Source organism: Scylla paramamosain, chromosome 34, assembly GCF_035594125.1.
Source record: "Scylla paramamosain isolate STU-SP2022 chromosome 34, ASM3559412v1, whole genome shotgun sequence".
Lineage (NCBI taxonomy): Eukaryota > Metazoa > Arthropoda > Malacostraca > Decapoda > Portunidae > Scylla > Scylla paramamosain.
Genome location: NC_087184.1, coordinates 9,208,812 through 9,228,794, shown reverse-complemented (window position 1 = coordinate 9,228,794; position 19,983 = coordinate 9,208,812). Strand labels below are relative to the sequence as shown.

Sequence of the window (19,983 nt, the reverse complement as noted above, 5' to 3'; positions counted from 1 at the left end):
AAAAGAAATCACCCCTCTGAAAAATGGAAAATAAATCAATAAACAAATACATCAATGAAAGGAAAGATTAAAAATAAACGTTCATTACCAGCACGGCATAACAAAGAGGCACTCAATAGGATTAACCGTGAGCACCACAACGCAATAAAATCCATTAAAACCAATATAAGCGCAATCTACAGCAACAGATCACCCTAATAAAAAAAACAACGGGGAAAAAAAAAAAGCAAGGTGGGCGATTACTTCTGTCCAAGCATGTGAAATTATTATTATTATTATTATTATTATTATTATTAGTTTTTATTAATAGTAGTGTTGTTATTTTGTTGTTATCATTATCACTGTCATTAGTAGTAGTAGTAGTAATAGTAGTAACATTATTGTAGTAACATCATTATTCTAGCGTTACCGTTATCATCATTACTGCTGTAGTCATCCTTACACAAGAATCGAAGTACTCTATGAAGAAAAAATCTACACAAAATGTATCTGAAAAGTTATCGGTAATTATGGGAGAAGAAAAAAAAAATCGGGCAGTGAATGAATTAACACAAGCGCATTAAAAAAACCGTTAAAATAAGAACGGTTAGCGTACAGTGGGAATATTATGAAAGGAGCTGTATTGATTTCAGTCAGGATATGGAATATGGCACACAAATCACAATGGAAGCTTATCTAAATCTGGAGGGAAAAAATATGCTAGTGTTTCAAAATTTTATTCTGAATACACGAGAAGGTGAAATGAGGAAAGGTTTGAAAGGGAAAGAATAAAGGAAGAAGGATGTAAGGAGAGAAGTGGGAGAAGAAAGAGGGAAGGAAAAAAAGTTCAGTACGAGAGAAAGGGAAGAAAGAGTTAAGGAATAGATGGATAAAAATTAGAAACGAAGGGAGGTAAGGAAAGGAAGAAGGAAGGAAGAAAAGGAGGAGGAAAAGAACGATGGGAAGAGGGAAAAAGGAGTGGTAGAGGAAAAGGGAGGAAGGAGAGAAAGAAAGGTGCAAGGAAAAAAGTAAGGAAGGTGCGAGGTAACGACTGGAGGAGGGAGGAAAAGAGTGAATGGAGAAGAATGAAGGGAAGAATGGTCGGAGAAAGGATAGGGAAGAGTAAACGAAGGGGAGGGAAAGGAGGATAAGGAAATAAAGTAAGAAAACGAAAGATGTAATGTGAAAAAAAGCGGAATGATGAAAAGGAAAAGGGAGGAAGGAAAAATAAAGAAAAAAAGGGAAGAAAAACGAAAGTATGATAGAAAGAAAAAATACAAAGAAAGGAAGAAAGGAAGAAGAGAATTGAAGGAAAGATGGAAGTAAAGACGGAGGAAACCTGGAAAGAACTGGAGGTAATAGTCAAAAAAGGGAAAGATAAACAAGAAATAGGAAAGATATGAAAAAAAAAGAAAACATTAGAAGAGAGAAACATGGAGGATATGAGAAGAAAAGGACGCGATTAGGTAAGGAGAAATGAGAGAGAAAGAAGAGAGGGGAGATGGAGATTAAGAAAATACGAGGGAAAAGAAGAACGAAAAAATACGGTAAGAAAATGAAAATAAGAGAAAGCAAAAGGCGATGTAAACATGTGACAAGGGAAGGAGGAAGAAGGATGAGAAGAAACGAGGGAAAACATGGAAATATAAAAAAAAAATAATCGACAGTTTTATTTATTTATTTTTCTTAGAGTCCTAAATTTGTTTAAAGTGAAATATGATTATTATCTACGCACCACTCTTAAGAAATCTGAAGAATATTTAACATATGTATAGTGGTTCTTCTTTAAGTAAAGAACACATCCCAATTACCAAATGAACATTTTTGAGGAAGTTTTTTTCATTTTTTTTTTTTTTTTTTTAGGAAATGTCCGTACCTGTACAAAATATTTTAAAAAATACGATTAAAACATTTCTTCTAACATTAGAGATGATTAAATCATGAAAACTATGAGACGGCAGAGGGAGTCAGAAATAGAGAAGGGACTTGATCGCATTAAAGAACGTAAGAGGAAAAAAAATTTTTAAACACTGAACATACGAGTATTCATACAGATGGGAAAAAGAAAAAAAAAAAAAAAAGGTTAACGAGCAAACTTTGAGAAATTTCACGGAATGCGAGTGAATGAGTGACTGAGTGAGAGTAAGAGGCAATCTTTTTGTCACTCACTCACTCACTCACTCACTCACTCACTCACTCACTCGGTCAGTTGGTCGGTCAGTCAACACGTCAGTTAATTAGTCCATCGGTTTGTAAGTCAGTTAATCATTCAATCAATCTGTCTATTAACCAATGAGTAAATCAGCCAGTGTATTATTAGTCAACAGATCAATCAATAAATCAGTGTATCAGAGTATTAGTCAATCAACCAACCAACCAATCATTCAGGCAATCAGTATATGAGGTCAGTCAATCATCTAACCAACCACACACTACATTAAGTCCCTGCACACACCCCATACCTCCCTCCCTCCCCTCCCTCCCTCCACACCTGCAGGGACAACACGGCATACTCTTGACACACACCCATCCCTTCCCATTCAACCAAGCAGACCCTCACTGATTTATTCACTTTCTTGCGTGCATTATTCACAGGTGACAGGAGTCTGAAGGTGAATAGGAATGAGCACTGAAGGAGAATGAAAATACAGCGCTTTTTTCTTTTGTCAATACTGATAAAAAAAAAAAAGAGAAAATAGTAAAATTAAATGGGGGAGAGACGAAACAGGTGACATGGAGAAACGTAAGAAATTAATAAAAAGTATGGGATGAAAAGAAAGAAAAAGAAAGAAAAGCAGAGTTTCCTAACTGTGTGAACGTAAACACACACGCGCACACATACACACACACATTGAAAACAGGTGGGACACGAGGAAGAGAACAGGGAGAGGAGGAGGAGTACGAGAGAGAGAGAGAGAGAGAGAGAGAGAGAGAGAGAGAGAGAGAGAGAGAGAGAGAGAGAGAGAGAGAGAGAGAGAGAGAGAGAGAGAGAGAGAGAGAGAGAGAGAGAGAGAGAGAGAAAAGAGAAAAGAAAAGAGAAGAGAAAAAGAGAAGAAGAGAGGAGAAGAGAAAAGAGGAGAGAAGAGAAGAAAGGAGAGGAGAGGAGAGGAGAGGAGAGAAGAGAAGAGAAGAGAAGAGAAGAGAGGAGAGGAGAGGAGAGGAGAGGAGAGGAGAGGAGAGGAGAGGAGAGGAGAGGAGAGGAGAGGAGAGGAGAGGAGAGGAGAGGAGAGGAGAGAAGAGAAGAGAAGAGAAGAGAAGAGAAAAGGAGAGGAGAGGAGAAGAGAAGAGAAGAGAAGAAGAAGAGAAGAAGAAGAGAAGAGGAGAGGAGAGGAGAGAGAGAGAGAGAGAGAGAGAGAGAGAGAGAGAGAGAGAGAGAGAGAGAGAGAGAGAGAGAGAGAGAGAGAGAGAGAGGAAAAGAAAAAGAAGGAACGAAGAGAAATAAGATTAAAAAGTTGAAAAAGTTAAAAGGAAAAAAGCAAGATTAAGAAACATGGAAAGAGACTCGGGAACTGACGAGGAAGAAAACACGGATGAGAGAGAGAGAGAGAGAGAGAGAGAGAGAGAGAGAGAGAGAGAGAGAGAGAGAGAGAGAGAGAGAGAGAGAGAGAGAGAGAGAGAGAGAGAGAGAGAGAGAGAGAGAGAGAGAGAGAGAGAGAGAGAGAGAGAATCAACACCTGACCCGTTCATACATAGCTGTAAAAAAAAAAAAGCAAGCATATTGAAGAAAAAAATGTGAAAGAAATAAATGAGAGGAAAAAGGAAAGAATTGCATACACTAAATAAATAAATAAATAAATAGATAAATAAATAAACAGCAGGTAAATACGTAATTAAAGAAAAAAAAGTGTAAACGGAAATGTGAAACGAAAGAATAGAAAACACGATGAAATTATAACAAACCAATAAATCAGAGTAAAATACAAACAAATATGTAATGAATAAACAAAGGAACAAACAAAATACATGAACAAATATTCAAATCAAGGAAAGAATGAAAAAATAAATAAACAAAAAAATAGAAAAGTCAATATTTGCAAATCAAAATATCAAACTAAAAACGAAAATAAAAAAAAAGAGGGAAAAATGGAGAAGAATAAGAAAAGGCAGCGGAGTGAGTGTGGCAGGGAATCAAATATTTAAAGTAATGAACAGCAAGGAAGGAAGCAAAACCCATCAATGGCCTCATGGATGTAGATATTTCACTGAAGCAACAACACGCTAGGAAGGGAACGCAGGAGGAGGAGGAGGAGGAGGAGGAGGAGGAGGAGGAGGAGGAGGAGGAGGAGGAACAATAATGATGAAAAATAACAAGGAGAAAGAGGAGAAAGGGCAATAATGATGAAAAATAATAAGACAAAAAAAAATAGAACAGTAATGAACTCCCAAATTAATAAAAAAAAAGAGAAAATAACGCAAGGAAGAGAAAGGAGGAGGAGGAAAAGGAAAACAACGACAGATGAAGGAGGAGAATAACGATGATATAGAAAAACAAGAGGAAAAGAACAGGAACAACAAAAAGAAGAACAATGAGGAAGAAAGAACAATGATGAAAAAATATCTCCCCCAGAAAAACGATGGAAATAAAATAATGAAAGGAAAAGTATGACGAAAAACGAAAAGAGGAAAATACGACGTAAAAAATCAGGAGGAGGAGGAGGAGGAGGAGGAAGAAAAGGAAGAAGAGGAAAAATATAGGCTAAAGAACACAAATGACACCACACGGAGAATCGAACCCAGACGCATCGATCCCCAAGGCAAGGCCACCACCAACGCGTCACCAGAAACACACACACACACACACACACACACACACACACACACACACACATACCGGATCAGCTAATCAACGTGTCCGGAGCAAGCGGAGTCACGCCGTGGGTAACAATAATACTGACCTAACCTAACACCCCCTCTCCCCTCCCCTCCCCCTCTACCCCTTCCTCCCCCAGCAGGTACCCTCACCTCTTGTCATCTAATTAGACTTGCTAATGATGCCAAAGAAGGAGACATGAAGATGAAGGCAAGTGGAGGAGGGAGGGAGGGAAGGGAGGGAGGGAGGGAAGGCGCCAGGATGTAGGAAAGGAAGCGTGAAGGTGAAGGAAAGGAGGGATGAAATGAGAGAGCGGGTGAAGGAGGGAGTGAGGGAAGGGAGGGTAGGAGAGATCGAGGGAATGAAGGAAGGAAGGCAAGGAGGTTAACGGGAAGGAATGGATGGGAGGAGTAAAAAAGACGAGAGAACGGTTGAGGCAGGGAGGGAGGGAGGGAGGGAGAGAGGGAGTAAGGGAGAGAAGTGAAGGAAGGTAAGGAGGTTAATGGGAAGAAATGGAAAAAAGGAGAAGGAAGGATGACAAGAAGTAGAGAAGAGGGCAACATAAAATAAGGGAGAGGGAAAGAAAGGAGAATAGTAAGGAAGAGGGAAGTTAATGGAAAGAAACATGAAATAGAAGGAGAAAGGAAGAGAGGAAAAGTGAGGAAGGAGGAGGAAAAAGATGAAGAGAATCTGGGAAGGGAAGATGACAGCAAAGAGGAAGAGGGAGGAAAGAGGGAGGAAAAGAAAAGGTAGGTTAATGGAGAGAGAGAGAGAGAGAGAGAGAGAGAGAGAGAGAGAGAGAGAGAGAGAGAGAGAGAGAGAGAGAGAGAGAGAGAGAGAGAGAGAGAGAGAGAGAGAGAGAGAGAGAGAGAGAGAGAGAGAGAGAGAGAGAGAAATGAAGAACAGATCGAAAGAAAGGGTGATGGCAGAAACGAAAGAAGGAAAGGAAGGAGAGAGGAAGAGAGAAAGACAGGAAGGTAGGAGAGAGAGAGAGAGAGAGAGAGAGAGAGAGAGAGAGAGAGAGAGAGAGAGAGAGAGAGAGAGAGAGAGAGAGAGAGAGAGAGAGAGAGAGAGAGAGAGAGAGAGAGAGAGAGAGAGAGAGAGAGAGAGAGAGAGAGAGAGAGAGGTCAATGGCAAGAAAAAAGAAGGAAGAATGAGAAAGGAGGAGAGGAAAGGCACTAAGAAGGAAGGAAAAGATGAGGACAGGAGGGAGAGAGAAAGAGAGGAGAGAAAGAGAGGGTGGGGGGGTGACAGAAGCAGAGTTATTCTTTAAAAGTTGCCACAGTTTTCTACCTTCGCTTCAAGTTTCCATTCACTTCTTCCATAATGGAGTAATATTCCTTTGAAGTTGGGTCTCATGGTCCTGTCGCTTAGGTCATGTTAAAGTTGGTCTCCCCGCCGCCAGAGGGATGCGGGGCTACAGCGAGGAGGAGGAGGAGCAGGAGGAGGAGGGTGACACGGAGAGCAACGTCACTCTAGCGGAAAAACTGTTGCAGGTTCATCACAAAACAGATTTTCATTTCTTTTTTTAGAGGAAATAAATGAAAGTCGATCCGTGTTTCTGCGATCATTAGAACTGGACGCGTGAAGGGACAGAAATAGCCGCTTTTTTCGTCACGAGTCTCTTGTTGGGGGGAGGGAGGAAGGGAGGGATGACAGGATGGAAGGGATAAAAGGGAAGGCAGGATGGGAAATAAAGAAGGAAGGGGTTAAGAGGATGGAAAGAAAGGATGTTTTCTTCTATAAGGAAAAGTTATGGCGACTGATGTTTGAGAGAAAGAGAACCACTATTTACACTATCATCACATTACCTTAACTAACACCACCATCAACATCATTGCCATCATCGTCACCACAACTATCACCACCATCGCCATCACTGTCATTTATCACTACCACCACAACCAACATCACCATCACCTCAACCTGCAGCTATTATACTTTACCTCTACCGCCACCACCACCGCCACCACCACCACCACCACCACCAGCCACCTGAGACCAAACCATTAAGCTAAGCAGGTAAGGTCGGGGCGCTCATACCGTGAAATACAAAAATAAACAAAAAGGAAAACGAGGAAAAAAAAAACTGAGCTGGAAACGAAGGGATGCAAGAAACGAAGGAAAATGAGGCACGATTTTTTTTCCACTAGACTGGAAATTCGAAGTAACGAGGGGGAGAGGAGGAGGGAGAGGAAAAAAAAAAAAAGAAAAAAGAGTCGCTGTGATGCAGTTGACGAGGACACACTGACGAGATAAAAAAAAAAAATAAGGTTAAATGAATGAAATAAAATATAACGTGGAATCCAGACTTCTTCTCATCGCATCACAAGTAATATAAAACCTTGAATCAATACACACACACACACACACACACACACACACACACACACACACACACACACAAAATCAAATACGATAAATAATAACATGAGGTACTTAATGAATCTACCTGCCCACCGTACCATTACAATTACCATCACCATGCCTACGTCACATTCCCGTCACCACGCTCGTCCATAAATAAAACACAGCGCAGAGACTCACCAGGCCGTCACAGATGCGTCACAGCTGTAAATGTTACCTAAGCTGAGCCGTCACGTGGGAACCTGTCATCGTAAATGTATAAAAAGCACAGACAGGTAAGGGCACTCCCCCCACCCACCCACCCTCTCCCTCTCTCTCCCTCTCCTATCTCCACTCCCCTTTTTCTCCCCCCCCCGTTTCCCTCATCTATCTCCACTCCTATCCTCCCCTTAGTCACCCTCCACTGTCTCCACTCTCTTCTCCCCAACAGTTCCCCTCACCTGTCTCCCTTCCTCCTCCTCCTCCCTCCCTTCCCCTCCCCCTTGACACGGTCGGGGGCGAGATGTGCTAAATTTTCGGAGGAAATAATTAATACTGGGAACTCCGGAGTGTCGGCCAACTCGTATATACATTTCCCTCTCTCTCTCTCTCTCTCTCTCTCTCTCTCTCTCTCTCTCTCTCTCTCTCTCTCTCTCTCTCTCTGACCCGAGTTCACATTTCCACCTCACCGCTTCTTCCTCACCTCCGTCATGCACCCTTTCTCTCTCTCTCTCTCTCTCTCTCTCTCTCTCTCTCTCTCTCTCTCTCTCTCTCTCTCTCTCTCTCTCTCTTTCTCTCAAGGTGATTTTATTTATAAGGAATATAGTGTCCCTCTTTTCCATCATCCTAATCCTCCTCCTCCTCCTCCTCCTCCTCCTCCTCCTCCTGGCGCACGGATATAAAACAGAATCTGCCGCGAGAATAGAAACCCGAAAATTCCATCAAATCTCCCATATTTTTTTCAATCCCTCCCCATCGACCGTTCCTCTCACTCACACTCTGTCCCCTTCTCTCTCCCTCCATCCCTCCCTCCCTCCTTCCTTCCCTCTAGTCCCTTCCCTACTTTCTTTCCCTTCGCTCTTCCAGTATTTCCAAAATGTCGTATTTCATTTTTTTCATAATACGTTTCTGATTTTTTTTTTAGTTTGATTAGTTGAGTCATCCTAAGCTAGGGGTAACAAAAGCCTCGTGTGTGTGTGTGTGTGTGTGTGTGTGTGTGTGTGTGTGTGTGTGTGTGTGTGTGTGTGTGTGTGTGTGTGTGTGTGTGTGTGTGTGTGTGTGTGTGTGTGTGTGTGTGTGTGTGTGTGTGTGTGTGTGTGTGTGTGTGTGTGTGTGTGTGTGTGTGTGTGTGTGAGTTTTTGACGCGATCTGATCTTTTCTTCTTTCTCCATCTCTTTATGTCTCTGTTTATCTTTGTTTCTTTATCTACGTGTTTGTCTTTGTCTGTCTATCTTTCTGTCTGTCCATCTTTTTATGTTAATCTATTTGTCTGTCTGTCTGCTGGTCTCTCCCCCCTCCCTTCTCCTCTTTTTATAACAGTGTTCTTTGCAGTGCTCCTAAATGTTCTCTCTCTCTCTCTCTCTCTCTCTCTCTCTCTCTCTCTCTCTCTCTCTCTCTCTCTCTCTCTCTCTCTCTCTCTCTCTCTCTCTCTCTCTCTCTCTCCCCCCCCCTGTCAGACTGGTCTTTACCGTCGCTCTTCATTCCCTCCCTCAACACCACAACATGATGCAAGTCTTTCTGCATTCACTCATTAACTTTAAGGCTTAACTCTCTCTCTCTCTCTCTCTCTCTCTCTCTCTCTCTCTCTCTCTCTCTCTCTCTCTCTCTCTCTCTCTCTCTCTCTCTCTCTCTCTCTCTCTCTCTCTCTCTCTCTCTCTCTCTCTCTCTCTCTCTCTCTCTCTCTCTCTCTCTCTCTCTCTCTCTCTCTCTCTCTCTCTCTCTCTCAATATTTGAATTTTACAGTATCATATTAACGCTACTGTTGATGTTTTTTTGTTGTTGTTGTTGCTGCTGCTTCTGTTGTTGTTAGTCTTGCTTCTGTTGCTGCTGTTCTTGTTTTTGCTATTATTATTATTATTATTATTATTATTATTATTATTATTATTATTATTATTATCTTTATTATTATTATTATTATTATTGTTATTATTATTATTATTATTATTATTATTATTATTATTAGTTGTAGTGCTGGTAGTTTTTTTTTTAAGGTACTACTCTTATTTCGTCTCAAATCTCTTTCTTTTCTACTTGCATTTCCCTCTAAACCAGTAATCAAATCTTTGCCAATCATCACCTTCTCTCCGTTCACACTTTCTTTTCTACAATGTTAACTCAGACCATTCATCTTCCATTACATTACTAATTTAATTCATTACTGTTACCTCTTTATATAATCTTTTTTCTTTATTTGCTTTAATGAAATCATGTCTCCTGCAAGTGACAACGTATAATATTTTCAGTACATTTTTGTCGCACTAAAAAGCCTCTGTAATAATTTCCCAGACCAGAGAGAGAGAGAGAGAGAGAGAGAGAGAGAGAGAGAGAGAGAGAGAGAGAGAGAGAGAGAGAGAGAGAGAGAGAGAGAGAGAGAGAGAGAGAGAGAGAGAGAGAGAGAGAGAGAGAGAAAGCATAAACAGGCAGACCAGAAAAACAAACAAAAGAGAGGCAAACAAATACAGAGAGACAGAAATAAAAATAAAATACAGGTGCAAAAAAAAAAATGAAAGGGAAAAATAGAGGGTAGAGAGGGAAGGTAATCTTGACCTGGACGTAGGAAATTACTAACTTTATACAGAGAGGCATTCATCTACGTCACCGTGTGTGTGTGTGTGTGTGTGTGTGTGTGTGTGTGTGTGTGTGTGTGTGTGTGTGTGTGTTTCATTCAATTAAAACATGACATACATTTCACGTATGTATATATTTTTTTGAGCCTCGTGACCAATTATATTTTATTCTTGACTTTTTGGCTTTATTTTTTTTATTTTATTATTTTTTTTTATATTGGTTGAATATTTTGTTAGCTGAGATTTCTTATAGTTAAAGTACTCAATTTGATTTTTTATTTTAATTCTCTCTCTCTCTCTCTCTCTCTCTCTCTCTCTCTGTGTGTGTGTGCTTCCACGTACATCTTTTTTTCTATTTATAATCGAAACTCGCAAAACAATTAAAAACTTTGAAAAACTTACGTCCCGAGAGAGAGAGAGAGAGAGAGAGAGAGAGAGAGAGAGAGAGAGAGAGAGAGAGAGAGAGAGAGAGAGAGAGAGAGAGAGAGAGAGAGAGAGAGAGAGAGAGACTCAGGACAAAAGATATAGTGAAAAAGAATGACGTGTAATAGAAACAAATCAAAATCCAACGAAAACGAAAATGAAATAGCAATCTTTGTTCACATGTCCATTCATCTATATTCATCCATATCCGTAAACGTTTTTTGACAAGGACGCGGCAAAATAGTATTTGTGCTCCTTTTACCAAAATCTCGAAATGTTCACTTTAGTTAATGACTGGAAGCCTCGAAGAGGTAGTTAATTGCTTCAAGACTGTCTCCACTGCTTCGAAACTCTTCACTGCTTCGAAAACTCTCCTTTACTTCAATGCACAGCTTCGAAACTCTTCACTGCTTCGAAACCTTCTCCATTACTTCAAAGCACAGCTTCGAAACTCTTCACTGCTTCGAAACCTTCTCCATTACTTCGAAACACTGTTTCGAAACTATATCCACCGCTTCGAAACCGTCTACATTGCTTCGAAATCGTCTCCACTGCCTCAAAATATTTCCCCGGGACAGCAAAATGAACCGGAAAAACAACATACATAATTTCTCCTCTAGTAGGTAAAAATCACATTTGCATAAACTAGATTTTACTCCTGGACGCCAACGTTGGAAGTTAAAATTTTATTTAATTTTTTTCTTTTTATATAAAATTAATCACGAATTTTCCATCATTTTAAATATTATCAAGGCTGCTCCTGAGCGCAATAATGCTGATTCAAGGTTATGTTCATGTTCAGTGAATCTCTTCATATCACGCCACTGTACTTCGTCACCAAGTGTGTCACAGTAATTATGCCAAGTGATGACACTCGAATATTGTAATTTTGTTGGTGACTGATGCTGTCACGTATTCCAGCCTTGTCATGGAACAAGCGGCAAACCAACGTTGTACCAAAATCCTGATTTAATTATATGAAGTGCCGGATTACCCACAAAACAATCCAACAGGTTACAATTAAATCATAACTTTGCCAGGAAAAACCATGCCGCACAATGCAGAGCAAGATAAACGTAGACCAACCAGCGAGTGAGAGCCTTAGTCGGTGGCACGGTTACCATGTTTGTATGTATCCTAAAATCTCGAAACCTTGAAAATCTTGAAAACAAATCCCATCAAATCATTCATCCAGGTTCGACTTGAATTAAAAGAACCAAAGTCATCAAGTCAATCTGTCTATGTCTAGGTCAAAGAAGTTAGTATAATTTGGCTAGTTCCGAAATCTTGAAAATTACAGATTATGAGGTCAATTTAATTAGGTTAGGTTAGGTTAGGTTTAGCTTGATTTGATTTGTTTACACTGGAAACTTAAATACGAGAAATAAGCTCAAAACAGGCTAATTTATTTCAAGCAGTTGTAAAAACATGATCGTGAAGGACTGAGAGAGGTTATATTATAGGGAACAGCAGGCCATCTGAGATCATTAAAAGTCAGTTCGTGGGAAAAGCATCACTGAGCAGCTTTTCTCTTTCTTTTTTTCTTTTCTTCCGAGAGGTCACAGAGATGATCAGAAGTTATAAGAAGGCAGACATCTTTTCCGGTGCTCTTGTCAGCGGCTCCCTCTATGCTCAAGGGAGCGTGATTGCAGGTACAATTTTGATAACAACACACACACACACACACACACACACACACACACACACACACACTGATGCGAAAGAAACGACAACAGAGGGGGGAAAAAAATAACATGTAGTGGTAGTGGTGGTGGTGGTGGTGGTGGTAGCGGTATGCGTTTTACAGAGGTGGGTGTTGTCATGGTGGTGGTGGTGGTGGTGGTGGTTGGTGGTGGTGGCCATGTAAGACGTGTAGACTGGGACGCGAAAACCTTGTGCATGTGTGACGAATGAGAGCAAACTTCGATAAAAAAAAAAAATAAATAAAAAATAAATAAATAAATAAATAAACAAATAAATGGATGAAACTACAATGAGCATCAAACTCCGCTACATATCTCGCACTGTTCTTGGACAGATGCACTATTTTCTATCTTTTGTAAAAAAAATAAGTAAGTAGATGAGTCTATAAGTAAAATAAAAATCAAATACGTAAATGAACAACTAAATAAATAATAAATTAATATAAATAAAATAAATATATACATGAATAAAACTGATAAAATATATAAATAAATAAAAAAAATTGACAAAGAAAATTAATGAAAAATAAAATATAAGATCAGAATTTTTCCAGTGTACCTTCACCGAGCGCCTGTATCTCCCCTACACACACAAAACATTACCATACCAACAAACGCTAATGCCTCCCCTACAAACAACAACACACCTGTCTCTGCCTCCGTGCTGCAGCTGCATAGTGTTCATAATACTATTTTTCACGTGTGAAGGAGAATCGGCCAAGTGCATAAAAAAAGGGGCTCGTTATTTTGCCGCTCCCTTTCCTCCCGCCCCCCCCAAAAAAAGTCAATCAAAAGAGATTCCAATATTTTTCCCCCCATGTTAGGGAGACCAGTAAAGGAGACATGAATTAACAATTAAAAAAAAAAAAAAAAAAGAAAGAAAAAAACTTCTATAATGATGCTTCCAAAGGGAAACTGCGAGAGGAGAATTGGCATTCAATGGCGGAAATTGGCGTAGTAAAATGTAAGAGTGACTAATGAGGACCTAGAGCGAAGTCACTGTTTAATTAACTCTCTTACTGCTATAGTCGCCTTTTGTTAACATCGACATCACTGCAATACACTGTTTGAATGTTCATCAAAATGAATGCTCATCAGTAAATAAATAAATAAATAAATAAATAAATAAATAAATAAATAAAGATTAATTTCATCTTGGTTAAGCTACAGAAGTGCATTTTGAAGAAACTGTAATACAAAAAACAGGTCCTAAAACTTCCAGATGATTATGGGAAAGATTGATAAGCAGTGTCAAAATTACCATTTTCTATGAAGCCTATATTAGCAATTGGCATATGACATATTGTGAGTCAGCGAGTCAGGGAATCAATTATATCGCGTCTCATGTATTTTCAATAGGGAACAATTTTATTTTCCATCCTTCCTACGACTTGAACTGTTTCTAAAGAGGAGTATCAAGACAACTCTGGAAGTAAACTTGCCTTTTATTTTTCTTCTTATTCTTTATTTTGACTTCTTACGAACGATGAGTAACCTTATTTATTTTTCCCCCATCATATTTCTTAATTCTTACTGATCAGCCATTTGTTGGCGGACTAAGCTGGATGTTCCTGTCCCGTGCGTAACAGTGGACAGGTTGACAAACGCTGTGTGCACGTACTACATAATTATATATACATATAGTGTGTGTGTGTGTGTGTGTGTGTGTGTGTGTGTGTGTGTGTGTGTGTGTGTGTGTGTGTGTGTGTGTGTGTGTGTGTGTGTGTGTGTGTGTGTGTGTGTGTGTGTGTGTGTGTGTGTGTGTGTGTGTGTGTGTGTGTGTGTGTGTGTGTGTGTGTGTGTGTGTGTGTGTGTGTGTGTGTGTGTGTGTGTGTGTGTGTGTGTGTGTGTGTGTGTGTGTGTGTGTGTGTGTGTGTGTGTGTGTGTGTGTGTGTGTGTGTGTGTGTGTGTGTGTGTGTGTGTGTGTGTGTGTGTGTGTGTGTGTGTGTGTGTGTGTGTGTGTGTGTGTGTGTGTGTGTGTGTGTGTGTGTGTGTGTGTGTGTGTGTGTGTGTGTGTGTGTGTGTGTGTGTGTGTGTGTGTGTGTGTGTGTGTGTGTGTGTGTGTGTGTGTGTGTGTGTGTGTGTGTGTGTGTGTGTGTGTGTGTGTGTGTGTGTGTGTGTGTGTGTGTGTGTGTGTGTGTGTGTGTGTGTGTGTGTGTGTGTGTGTGTGTGTGTGTGTGTGTGTGTGTGTGTGTGTGTGTGTGTGTGTGTGTGTGTGTGTGTGTGTGTGTGTGTGTGTGTGTGTGTGTGTGTGTGTGTGTGTGTGTGTGTGTGTGTGTGTGCGTGCGAGTATGCTCATTAGATTGATAGATAGATATAAATAGATGGATAGATTGAGAGATTGCTAGATAAACAGATACATAGATACGAAGATAAATAAAACTACACTGACCACAAAACACACACACACACAGCTCATCACAGTATTATTAAACCACGAAAGGGACATTTTCGATCACACCAAACAGAGCCAGAAAAATGTTACGTCATCTGCAGCGCCACACTTTTCTCCTCGGCCTTGATGGAAGCGAGCGAGTGAGGCGCGGCGTGGAGGCAATAAGGTGTTATGATGTGGAGCTGGCGAGTCTTTCACAGGCCATGAAGTGATTTGCTGAAAGGTTGTTAGAGGCAGGAGGATAGTGCATAATCACCATCATCACCACCATCATCATCACTATTATCTACGTCTATTAACAGGCCTTTGTACCCACGTCAACAGTAACCTTTGATTGTGATGATCAAAAAGAAAAAGAATGGAGCCAGATCACTATTTTTTCCAAGGATTCAGCGAACAGTTTTCTTCATGGAAGGGAATAAACATCTGCTTTTTCCTGTGTTTTCTTTCTACCACAATCCACACACTTATCTAAACTATATAAGCAGCCTTGGATTACACATCCTTGCACCTATAACCTCATTAACTACGTCTATGATTGCCCCCTACAGGACAAACAAAGGGAATGCAAGACGTTACTCGTTTCTCTCTCTCTCAGATCATCAGAACAAAGCTTTTAACTAATCTTACTATTTAGTTCTTTCTATTCTATTTCTTTTCTTTTCTTTACAAAGTTGCCCTTCTGTTTTGTCTAACTGTTCTTTTCTTTTCTAACTACCTCCCCCTGCTGCCCATCTATTCCAGGCCATACCATGCAGTAAAACCTTCCTATTCTCTCCATCATGTCCTGGCCGCCTTTAACTTACACCAATTTTCTTTACTATTCCTATGTTGTTCTTGGGTTACTGCCATTTCTGTGCTGGTCGTCTGCTGTAGTCCATCCATGAAGCGAAACCAATCTAATCCCATCTTGCTCTGTCTTTCCTTTTATTTTTACACTCGCTATCCCGTTATTCTAATCGTACATCTGTCAGGTTAGGTTAAGTTAGACAAGGTTTGTCCCATAGCGCATCCTGGCCACGTGCACTACTTCCTTCCCTCACACACTCACAGGAGAGGACAAGAGGGAGTACAGCCAAGCACGCGCCAGCCAAAGGACAAAGCAATCATCAAATAAGAGATTCGTGACCTAAACTATTCCTGGCTCTCTTCCTCTCTTCCTACATTTTACTCTCTCTTTCATCCCTCGCCTCGTATCTCGCTCCTTTTATCCTTTTACCTACACTTCCCTTTCCTCCCTCCTCACTCCCTCCCTCCCTCACCACGTCTCCCTCCTCCCGCCCGCCCTCCCTCATCACGTCTTCTTTAAAAAGTTTCCTTAAAGCAGGGAGGTACCTCATCAGTTCTCCATTCTCTCTCTCTCTCTCTCTCTCTCTCTCTCTCTCTCTCTCTCTCTCTCTCTCTCTCTCTCTCTCTCTCTCTCTCTCTCTCTCTCTCTCTCTCTCTCTCTCTCTCTCTCTCTCTCTCTCTCTCTCTCTCTCTCTCTCTCTCTCTCTCTCTCTCTCTCTCTCTCTCTCTCTCTCTCTCTCTCTCTCTCTCTCTCTCTCTCTCTCTCTCTCTCTCTCTCTCTCTCTCTCTCTCTCTCTCTCTCTCTCTCTCTCTCTCTCTCTCTCTCTCTCTCTCTCTCTCTCTCTCTCTCTCTCTCTCTCTCTCTCTCTCTCTCTCTCTCTCTCTCTCTCTCTCTCGTAACACTAGATGGTGTCGTATGAACTTGTTGTTGCGCCGCCATAACTCAATCTCTCTCTCTCTCTCTCTCTCTCTCTCTCTCTCTCTCTCTCTCTCTCTCTCTCTCTCTCTCTCTCTCTCTCTCTACCTTCCCATCCTCTACTATTCCCATCACTTCCTCCTCTCCTTCACTCTTCCCCTTCTCTTCCATCCTCGCTATTCCTCTCCATCCTCTTCCCCTAATTGGTTTCCTCCTCTTCTACTCTCCCTTCGCCACTTTCACTGTCGCCCTACTTTCCTTACCCTCCCAGTCCACGCTTCCCTGCACGGCCCTTCCCTACACTCTGCCATTCCCTTTCATCACCCCTACCCTCCCCTGTTTCCTCCCCCTTCCTATCTTCATACACCTTGCTCGAGGCCTTTAAGCGGATAAAAAGGACTCCCGTAAACACATTAAAGGTGGAAGGGTGTCCCAGGTACCATAACAAGTGCCTGTGTCCTCAAAATGTTCCCGTGCACTCGGTGTCCAGTGAAGGGAAAAATGTTAAGAGGGAAGGAGGGAGAAGAATGAAGGGTAGCGGTAAACATGTGTAGATAGTGAATGTAGAGTGTCTGAGTACAATGTGGATGAAATAGAAGAAAAGGTTGTGTTTGGTGGAGTGAAAGGAAGGAGGAAGGTATGACACTCGAGGAAATTAAAAGAATGAAGGAAATGAAGGAAAATAAGAAATGAGGCGCACTATGACTACACTAAGGAGAATGGAAGGAGAAAAGGATATATTTAGTAAAACACACACACTAAGAGAATAACAGGAAAGAGGAAAATATAACATTCACTAATGAATAAAAGAAAAGATGATAATTGTGTAATGAGACTACACTAAGGAGGAAAGAAGGGAACGGTCGTATTTAGCAAACACACACTGAGAAAATAAGAGGAAGGAGAACAATGTCACTCACTAAAAACGAAAATGAAGAAGAAAAGAAAAGATGATATTCAGTTAACGTGTACTGAGACAGATTACACTGAGGATAAAAGTAAAACTAAATTGTTATATTTACCAAACATATGCACTTAGAAGTTTCAGGAGGAAAATATTATATACACTACGAAAGTCAAAGAATGAAGAAAAATTATATTACGTAAACTTGTGATGACCACACAAAATAGGAAGGATAGAAGAAAAGGTTATATTTAATAGCACTAACAGAATAAAAGGAAGGAGGAAAATATAACAATCACAAAGAAATAAAATTTAAGGGAAAACAAAATAGGATATCCAGTATATTTCATGACTAAACAAAGGATCAAGGTGACATTTATGTAAACATGCAGACTAGGAAAACGAAAGAAAGTAGATAATAAAGGGCAAGTACACAGATACAAAATAACTAAAACAAGATAAATAATAAAAAAAAAAAAAACATTCAGTAAGCATGTGAGCCTCGCCAGTACATTTCTAATGGAGAAAAGAGTAAAATCAGCTTCCCTGCCTGACAGTAACGACTCCGGTGTATCCGTGTAATGTCCGCAAGTAGAAAGGCGAATCCATCACACACGCCATTACGTAACGCACCTGTTCAAAGCTTTTATCCTCGAGTCAAGTGGAGGGTTTCGATGCTTAGAAATGACCCCCCCCTCCCTCCCTCCCTCTCTCTCTCTCTCTCTCTCTCTCTCTCTCTCTCTCTCTCTCTCTCTCTCTCTCTCTCTCTCTCTCTCTCTCTCTCTCTCTCTCTCTCTCTCTCTCTCTCTCTCTCTCTCTCCTAACTGTCAGGTGTCTCCATGTGACTCAAGCATAGAGGCACAAGTCTTGTAGTACTTTAAATCAATCACTCAAGTCATTCAAATTCAGTCGATCACTCTCAAATATGCACAATAAATCCGGTAAATTTCACATATCACAAACTCCTTGATGCATAAGAGCCACACGTTCATCAAGAGGAATGTCATAGCACGACATCCTCACGTCTACACAGTGGTATCCTGTTTCCTTTATCAAGTGTTAATCTCAAGCCTTCATTGGTCCAGTCTCCTTCATGACTTTTTTTTTTTTATTGTTACGGTTGTCTTTCGTTGACATTCAGTGCACTTAAAGGAATCAGTTCACATGGGCACGCAGAAAGCAATAATTTCTATGCTACAAAACTATTCAAGGAACTGTAGTGCAAAATAAATAAATAAAACATTATAAGTGATTCTGGAAAGTAAAAGAAAGAAAGAAAAGCGAATTTTGCTGTGAACAAGATTCTAGGAAATGAAAAAAAATAAAAAAAATAAACTAATTTAGATGTCTGTGTTATACTGAAGAAGCCACATCATTTACAATGTGGAAGATGAGAGGGCATCCTATGTACCACAACAGGTAACTGAGGTTTTTAAAATATCCCCTTGAGTCTGGTGTCCCACTGAGGAGGAGGAAGAAAAAAAAAAAAAAAAGGAAAAATGTAAACGAATTTCCCAGTATCCGTAGAGACAAAACTGAGTTAAAACACCGTAAAATGACGCAGTTTAACACACTCAAGAATAGCAAAATAACCTCGTGTTATCATTGAATCACTGCCCAATATTTCCCTTCCCTCATGTGAACGTCATTTGAACATCCACATCCACATCCACATCCACGTGTCCTCAAAGTGGAAGCCTTGCCAGCAAATCCCAGTCCTGTGTGTACTCTCGTGTTTCAGCGTCTCATCTCTACTAATTTCAACAAACTGTAGTGAAAGTTATTTGAGTATTCAAGGTTGTTTTCATGATTCTAGCGATGCTTTAGCGAGAATTCTGCATCACCAAAACAACACACACACGAGAAACGTACTAATTATCTCAGTTACCTTTGAAAACGTTCCTGATGAGAGAATAACGTGTTTAAGAATAAGATCCCTAGTCTCCTTTCTCTCTGTAATTTAAACACATTCTTAAGCGTATCCCTTGAGTAATCTTCTTATCAATACTTCTGTTGTGTGTCTAATGGTGTTCTCCACTGGGGTTTTCAAGGATGTTTTTCACGTTTCCAGTGACAGTTTAATAAGATTTCGGTCTCCTGGTATATTCAATTGAGGTTTTCAAGGATGTTTTTTTACGATTCAAGTGACTGTTTAACAAGATTTCTGTATTTCACGTTTCCAGTGACAGTTTAATAAGATTTTCAGTCTCCTGGTATCTTCAATTGGGATTTTCAAGGATGTTTTTTTTTTTTACGATTCAAGTGACTGTTTAACAAGATATCTGTATCTATTTGTGTCTTCTACTGAGGTTGTCAAGGAAGTTTTCACGATTCCAGTGATAGTTTAGCATGATTTTTTGTATGTCCTGGTGTCTTGCCTTTACTGAGGTTTCCAAACATGTTTTAACTATTACAGTATGAACCTAACAAGAATTCTGAATATCAAATGAAAAAGCACACATAAGAATCCTACTAATCTCCGTAGCCACGTGTGGGTCTGGTGGCTTCTTGCAACTTCCCTTGTTTTCTTATGTTCTTATGAGGAGCGAATAATACATATAAGAACGTTATAATCTTAGTCTTTCCCTTCCCTGCACTAAAAACACTCTTCTGAAACTTAAACATTCAAGAAAACACCTCAACAGTATTTTTGTGTCTTAGAAGAATAAAAACAAAAAACAAAAATGAGGGAAGCTGTTAAGTCGTCAGGTCTACACGTCTCATCAACTCCTCTCCTCTAACTGACTGTCTTCAGCCCCTCTCTCACCGCCGCAATGTTGCATATCTAGCTGTCTTCTACCGCTATTTTCATGCCAACTGCTCTTCTGATCTTGCTAACTGCATGCCTCCCCTCCTCCCGCGGCCTCGCTGCACAAGACTTTCTTCTTTCTCTCATTCCTATTCTGTCCACCTCTCTAACGCAAGAGTTAAC

At 40.3% G+C, this 19,983-nt stretch overlaps 1 protein-coding gene and 1 long non-coding RNA gene across 5 annotated transcripts in view; one reads left to right on the top strand and one right to left on the bottom strand.

Annotated features, from left to right (window-relative positions):
• Positions 1-19,983, bottom strand: part of LOC135090127 (uncharacterized) — a 183,977-nt gene that overhangs the window by 125,782 nt on the left and 38,212 nt on the right. The window lies entirely within an intron of this gene.
• Positions 1-19,983, top strand: part of LOC135090125 (hemicentin-1-like) — a 303,061-nt gene that overhangs the window by 260,145 nt on the left and 22,933 nt on the right. The gene's annotated exons all lie outside the window — the stretch shown is intronic.